Consider the following 7,824-nt stretch of genomic DNA (forward strand, 5'->3'; position numbering starts at 1 on the left):
CTGGTTTCCCTTTCTCGCCATTAAATAGCAGATTGACATGTGCAATTTTTGAATCTAAAGGAACGGTTCCTGAATAGAAAGAATTTTGGAAGATTATAGTTTGGGCATCTGCAATGTGCTCACCTACTTCCTTTAAAACCCTGGAATGGCAACCATCTGGTCCTGGGGATTTGTCACTCTTTTTAGTGCCATTATTTTCTTCATTACTGTTATTTTATTTACGTTAATTTTATTGAGTCCCTGTCCCTGATTCAAAATTAGTTTCCTTGGAATTTCTCTACTGTAAATACTGACGCAAAGTAATTATTCAACATGTCCGCTATTTCCTTATTTTCATTGACAATATCACCACTTTCAGTTTTTAAGGGGTTAACATTGCTCCTGACTACCCTCTTTTTTCCTAATATAATTGTAAAAATTCTTTGTTGATTTTGATATCCCTTGCAAGTTTCTTTTCATACTCCTTTTTGTAGCTCTTACTGTCTGTTTTGTGACCCTTTGCCGTTCTTTGTATATTTCCGAATCGCCAAGATCTGTGCTATTTTTGTATGTTTTTATGCTGTCCCTCCTCTTTAGTCATCCATGGCTTTTTTTGGCAAGTAGCGCTCTTGCCCCCCATGGGTATAAACTGGTTCGGGATCACCTTGAATTCTTTTTTTTAACATCTCCCACTGATCTGTCACTTTACCCATTAACAGATTTGCCCAGTTTACTGTGGGCAGTCTCTGACTCATCCCGTTGAAGTCGGCCTTACCCAAACCTAGGATCTTAGTAGCTGTTTCACGTTTCCCCCTTTCAAATGCTACGTTGAACTTGATCATGTTATGATCGCTATTGGATAAATGTTCATGCACAGTTAGGCTGATAACTAAATCTGGCTCATTACTAAATCTAATATGGCATGCCCCCTTGTTGTCTCTAGGACATATTATTGTAGAAAACTAACCCGGACACACTCAAGAAATTCACTACCTTTCTGATGGGTGCCAGTCTGCTTATCCCAATCTATATGAAAGTTAAAATCCCCCATTAAAACCACTCTGCCGTTGCTACATGCTTGCCTAATCACTGCATTTATACAATCCAGCACTTCACAGCTGCTACCAGGGGGGCCTATACACAACTCCCACTACAGTCTTAAATCCTTCCCTATTTCTTATCCTACCTATAAAGTCTCCACTGCCGGCTACCTCTCGTTATATCCTCTCTTATCATTGAAGCAATTTCATCCTTAATCACTAAGGTTACTCCTCCCCCTCTGCCATTTTCCTTCTCTTTCCTATAGACCTCATAACCTGGTGTATTTAGTTCTCAGTCCTGACCGTCTTGCAGCCATGTCTCCGTAATGGCTACCATGTCATACCCTCCAATTTGAATTTGCCTGCAGTTCCTTCTATTCCATATACTCTGCGTTTGTATAAAGAACGCTTATTTGGGCCACACACCCTAGCCTGTCCTTCAGCTCTAATGTTTTACTCATTTGTTTTTTTTTTCCTGGTTTAATCACTTTTCATCTTTTAGTTTTCCCTTTACATGTGGTGCCTAAAGCACAATTTATGACTGTTACTCTACTCTCTTCCCTTTTGTTTGTTTTTGAACTACTATTTGTACTACAATTCCCACTGGAGCCTCTCTTGGGGTGGGTGTCACCTAGTCATGGTTTGAGCTTCTCTGTTGACCATAATAAATGATTCTGCTGTGATGGGGGTGGAAGTAACTTATTATTACAGGACATATTAAAATTGAATTGATATAATGCTTAAAATTGTGTCTGCATCAGTAACAGGCCCAAAACAAATTATATTTTGGTTAATGTAATAAGAATTTGAGGTGAGATTTACATATAATCATTGTTTAAGCTGATTTGCAGAAATACTTTCTTAAAAATGGGAATCCACATTAACACAAAAACATACTCCAAGGACGAGTTCAGTGTGATTTTGAATGTAATTTATTTTGCTTTTAATTAGCTTCTAGTACAACAAAACATTACAGTACTGCCATTTCTTTGCAGAGATTAGGATAGTGGCTAACTGCAAAAGAATAAATCATTTTAAAAATTTGCTCCAATGCTGTAAATGCCAGCTCGGATTGTGGTGCTTTTCTTACTTTATCGTACAGAACATTGCTGCAACATTAAATTCCTTCACTCTCCAAACAAAAACCAACTTCGCAGCAGAATAGAAACGTCTTTCTCCTTGTGATCTTCAAGTTGACTGTTGAATTTGAGACAGAGTTCTGCTACTTAGTCAGAAAATGTCACAACTCCGTTCCTTGTAAGTTTTAACAGGTGTTAGTGAGTGAAAAGCTTTCCTTTTTCTGTTGCTAATTGAATTTGTGCTTGCATCTTCAGACGTGAAGGGTCTTTACTTCAGGCACTAAGCCCATTTTACAATGTAGTTTTAGTATTTGCAAAAAAATAACCACCACCATATCACAGAAGGAAAATTCACAAACTCAATCCTCTGCAAAGTATTGTTACCGTGCTGTGGAGAAATTTAGCTTTTAACACCATTTGTTTTCCACATGAACAGTGACATAACTTTATTCCTGTTTGTCTGAGGGTGATCATCATTGGCAAGTTATGGAAAAATAATGAAATGCATTATTTGAAGTGAAGTACTTTCAGTGCAGAATATTGTCCTATGCTTCATTATATTGAAGGAATTTTTGCCATTCTGTACTCTTTTTGGAGATAAATTTCTAGTGGGGAAACCTGGCTCCAATCAAGATATCGGGCCAGTAGAAGGGAAAAAAATTAATGTTCCACATTGATAAAAATTTAAATCAGGTTAGTTACATTAGACATTAACAGGCTTTCCAGTGACCCTTTAATCACCTAATTTTCCAGTTTACAACCAGTTTCCTCCTATCCAATGTCTCGGGTGAACTATTTTTGACCAGATGTGGAAACTGAAAAATTCGGAAGCATAATTGATCTGTTTAAATTATAGCAGCAAAATCCTTGGTATTATGCAATGTTACAGATATTTGAAATGTGAAGAAAATTGAAGATTGTTGACATGATGCTATGAAAAACAAGGTGACCTGGCGATCCAGGTAAGGAACATTACCTGGCTAAATTGTTTCAAAACAACTACAATGGAGAATTCAAATTTAGCAGTGTTCATATCTAATTTATATCCCATGGTGTTGCACATGGGTAATCAAGATCAAATGCTGCCTTCAGGTTATGCATGGTTAAAGGACAGTAGGTTAGCACTGGACCAAGGCAGAAGAAGGGGGAGGAACCATTGAAATTCATAGTATAGAAGGAGGTCACTCAGCCCATAGTGTCTGCTGGCTTTTTGCTAGAGCTAGAGGCAAGGGGGGGAGGGGTTTCAAAAGTACCTCAGCAGAGTGGGGGAGGAGTTGGGAAAGTACTACACTAGTGGTGAGGTGGTTCCCCAATTTTCCAAAAAAAGGTTCTGGATTTTTCACTGAATGAGAATGCCCATTGAAGAGGTTCCAATATTTTAAAAACTACACAGCTCACTATTACTTTTAATAGGCCCCTTAAAAAAAGGCCCTGAACTTTCAGATAGTAGAGGTTCTGTTATTTCAAATTTGAAGAGGCCCAATTTTTAAAAGAAAATCACATTCCTATCCATACCGGCAAGATTTCTTCCTTTCTAAACAGGCACCAATTTCTTTGGGTTTATTCCTGAGCTAAGGTGTTATGATGTTACTAATGTTAACAAAGCTTAACATTGAAAACCCCTATCACAGCACCACCTACAGGTGTAACAGGTATGGTAGGTAAATACGGACTTTTATAATGAGATTCCATAGGACCAGATTGGCAGGAGTTTAACATTTTGAAATGATCCACCTACCACTTTTAATATATCATAGTTATAATGTGTCTCTATCTGTTACTGATCCGGTTCACACCTTATATGCAAAGTATGGATTATACTTGCACCTGAATGATTCATAAAACTGCAATAAATCACAAGTGAACAGTGGGTCAATAAAAACTAGTAAGGTTGGTGCATAAATTTTCAAACTGCTGAAGACAAATGATTAGAACCAATCAACAGTGTCTTAGAAAAAAACGGAGCCATTGAGATTGCTCCAAATATTTTTTGAAAATCCTTGGGCACTTGCTAGCAGCAAAACTTATTATTAGATAACATAATAGTATAAAAATGACAAAATTTGCAAGGTAACTGTTTAAGAAATGTCTACAGGAGCGTTTTGTGTATTAAAAATATTTTTGATGATGTTTGGCAGTGGAAGTCTGTACCTCTGAGAAGTTTAGGGCTCGAGTTCACGGGTCTCTGAGCTGAAAAGACTCAATCAAATAGCACACTTCAACGGCCATTGTTCATCTCTTACTATTGTTCCTTGATTTTTTTTTGATTAACAAAGCATACCAGGACTTGTTACATTTTTCCCTCCACTATCTCTTTCCCCCACTTGCCTGGCCAGTGTTGAAGGAGACTTTTTAGCAGCAGTAGTAGTAAAAGGGACTTGCTTTAGTTTTGCTGAACTGTCAAAACAAGGTAAAGCTTAAGGTTTTAACCTTTTTCTGAGGTAATGTTGTTGAAAAACATTGCAAGTTACTCTATTCATCGTTGTCTAGGGACAACTTCCAACCATTACGGTTCAGGGCTCCCACTTGTACCTCATCGGCAGTAAGGCCCATGCTGTTCAGGAGTCACCATCTCATCTTTTTCTGGGTCTACCTTGTGACCTCTTCCTTGGTGGTGATGATTTGGTGATGAATGCTCTAGCAGGGTCAGAGTTGGGATGGCCAACAAACGATTCAGTGGGACAGTACTGGTTGATCACTCAGGTTGTGTACGGTCTCATTTAAGATTTTGTCCTGAGGTTTAACCTAGTTGTGTGCAAAGCGGTCTAGAATTGAATCCATCGATTCACCTATTCGTTACTTTGGTGTGTACCCACGTTTCTCAGCCATATTAAATTACTAATGTGTTGTAGAGATTGGGACTTGTATTCAATCTCCATATATGGGATAGGGGGGTTCATTGCAGAGCTCGCAAGGGCATTGCAGCTACAGGTGCCCGGGTGGCTACCTGAAGCAAGCACACAGCTAATTTAGGTATTTAAATCAAGGTCCTATAATATCATTAGGACCCTGATGCCATATTAGGACTAAACTAGATGGAGCGTGCACAATACACGCTCTGTCCAGTATCAGCTGGCGATACAACTGAAGAGGAGCCCAAAGGTAAATACTTATTTATTTTTGGAGAGGAATTCTCTTCCAGACTGCACAAGAATGACCTGGTCCACTACAGCACCGGGTTTCCCCCACCCCCTCCCAAGAACGGAACCCCACCTGACCTACCTTTTTCCAGGCTCACATGCCGGCCAGGCCACCTGATATTGCGGCGGGCTGCCCTGGGCGCTGGTTTTCCACCCATAGTCCAGCGACCCTATGTTGATGAGACCTGGCCCTCAAAATGGACTGGGCCTTCCAACGACACTATCAGGCCACCGGTCAGTCACCTGAAAACCGCACAGAGGGCAAATAGTTCCTTTTAATTTCCAGGAACAATTCTGAGTATTATTTAAATGGTGATAGATTGGGAAATGTTGATGTACGGAGGAACCTTGGTGTCTTTGTACACCAGTCAGTGAAAGCAAACATGCAGGTGCAGCAAGCAGTTCGGAAGGCAAATGGTGTGTTGGCCTTCATTGCAAGAGGATTTGAGTACAGGAGCAAGGATGTCTTACTACAGTTATACAGGGCCTTTGTGAGACCACACCTGGAGTACTGTGTGCAGTTTTGATCTCCTTACCTAAGAAAGGATATACTTGCCATAGAGGGAGTGCAGCGATTTCTGGGATGGCAGGACTGTTGTATGAGGAGAGATTGGGTCGGCTAGGCCTGTATTTACTAGAGTTTAGAAGAATGAGAGGGGATCTCATTGAAACGTATAAAATTTTGACAGGGCTAGACAGACTGGATGTTTCCCCTGGCTGGGGGGTCTAGAATGAGAGGGTCACAGTGTCCGGACTGAGATGAGGAGAAATTTCTTCACTCAGAGGGTGGTGAACCTGTGGAATTCTCTACCACAGAAGGCTATGGAGACCAAGTCACTGAATATATTTAAGAAGGAGATAGGTAGATTTCTAGACAGAAAAGGCATCCAGGGGTATGGGGCGAGAGCAGGAATATGGTATTGAGATAGAGGATCAGCCATGATCATATTGAATAGTGGAGCAGGCTTGAAGGGCCGAATGGCCTACTCCTATTTTTCTGTTTCTAAAAGGCATTAACTTGCACTATCGCTGATGAAATCTCTTGTGATTTTTCCTTTGCAAAAATAATTTCAATGGAGATAGTGGACCCTCCCGCCCCCCACACTGCTTCCACAAACTACCGTTTTTCTGCAGCAGACAATATAAACAATGGCCTGCAAGATCTGCTAGTGTCTATGATTTCCAGACTCCAATTTTCTGGTAGTTAAACGATGACTTCAGTTTGAAGACTTTGAAAAGAGAAAAGCAAAACCAAAAAAAATTGGAAATAAAATACAGGCACCTTGAACACAGGGTGAGGTCAGAGTTCAGTTGCTCTTCAGGCTGCAAGTCAGAGGTTTGACTTTTTTTCTCTTTTCTCCCCCCCCCCCCCCCCCCCCCCCAAGTGTGATTGATGAGGTTCTTTGGGTGTTGAGACATCCTTGCTTTGCCAATGAAGTTATTGGGGAGTGTAGTGTACATTACAGATAACTTCTTAAATATGTAAACGTTCGTAATGGGAATCCATATGTAAACAGCTACAATTGAAATTGCCTATGTAAACATTTGTAATGAGAAATCGATATGTAAACATTTGATCATCACTATTTGTTGACAAACCAATCAAATCGTTCAAATTGCTTTTTTGAAACAAATTGCTGCCACTGTCAGTAACTGAAATTTCTAGTGTCCAAAATAAAGGCTTAAGCAGAGCAAAAGATTTTTTTAAATGACATAGTTTACAATAACATGACTAAATTGACCCAATTAATTGTTTTTTAATGTCTTCATTAAATGTTTTACTTGATTTGCCCCCTCCCCCGCCTGTCCCAAATGCCTGGGCTTGGACTTCATATTTTTGCCTAGAGCAGCGATAGTTTTAGCTGAAGGCTGCTCCTGCAGTTTTAGCATGTGCACAATTTCACAGGATGCATCATAGCAAACTCTTTTGGGTATTTTTCTAAAATTATTTGGAGAGAAAAAACTAGAGCACAAATTTTAAAAACTTTATTTAAGTAACATTTATATTGACTGTTTAAAAGCAAAAGAGATGCAGTCTGTGTGAGAGTGAGACATGACAAATTACACACCTGCTGTAGCTTTAGTTGATTTTTGAATTATTGTACACGCTATAAACTTCATAAAGTGTATTAAGCTAAAAGAACGAAACACAAACAGACACAGAATTGGGGTGATTTTCATTTGTCTACCACCTTGTTCATGAAATATGGCACAACATCATTTTTTTGAACAGCCTATCATTCGCCCACAGGCCGATTAAAGGCCCGCTTGACAAAATAGGCAGGAGCACTTCTCCTGACCCCCTAAAAATTCTTTGCATCCACTGCCAGCTGCTCAGTGCCACCCACTGCACCGCCCACCCCGGTTTCCTTCCTCCCCCTTTAAACACTTACTTCCACCTCAGCTCCAGGTGCTGGATTTCCTGCCCCCTCGCCCAATCAGTGTGCATTTGTCTTGTGCTGACAGCTCACCAATCCCATTCAAATGAGGCCCAACCATAAAAATAATTCAGGCCTCTCTGGTGCCATTGGCAAGGCCGTACGACCACTCTCCACGCTGCCTGCCTGATAATGCGCTCTATGTAGA

This window comes from Somniosus microcephalus, chromosome 12 (genome assembly GCF_052327205.1).
Source record: "Somniosus microcephalus isolate GS21.2 chromosome 12, FLI_Smic_1.0, whole genome shotgun sequence".
NCBI lineage: Eukaryota > Metazoa > Chordata > Chondrichthyes > Squaliformes > Somniosidae > Somniosus > Somniosus microcephalus.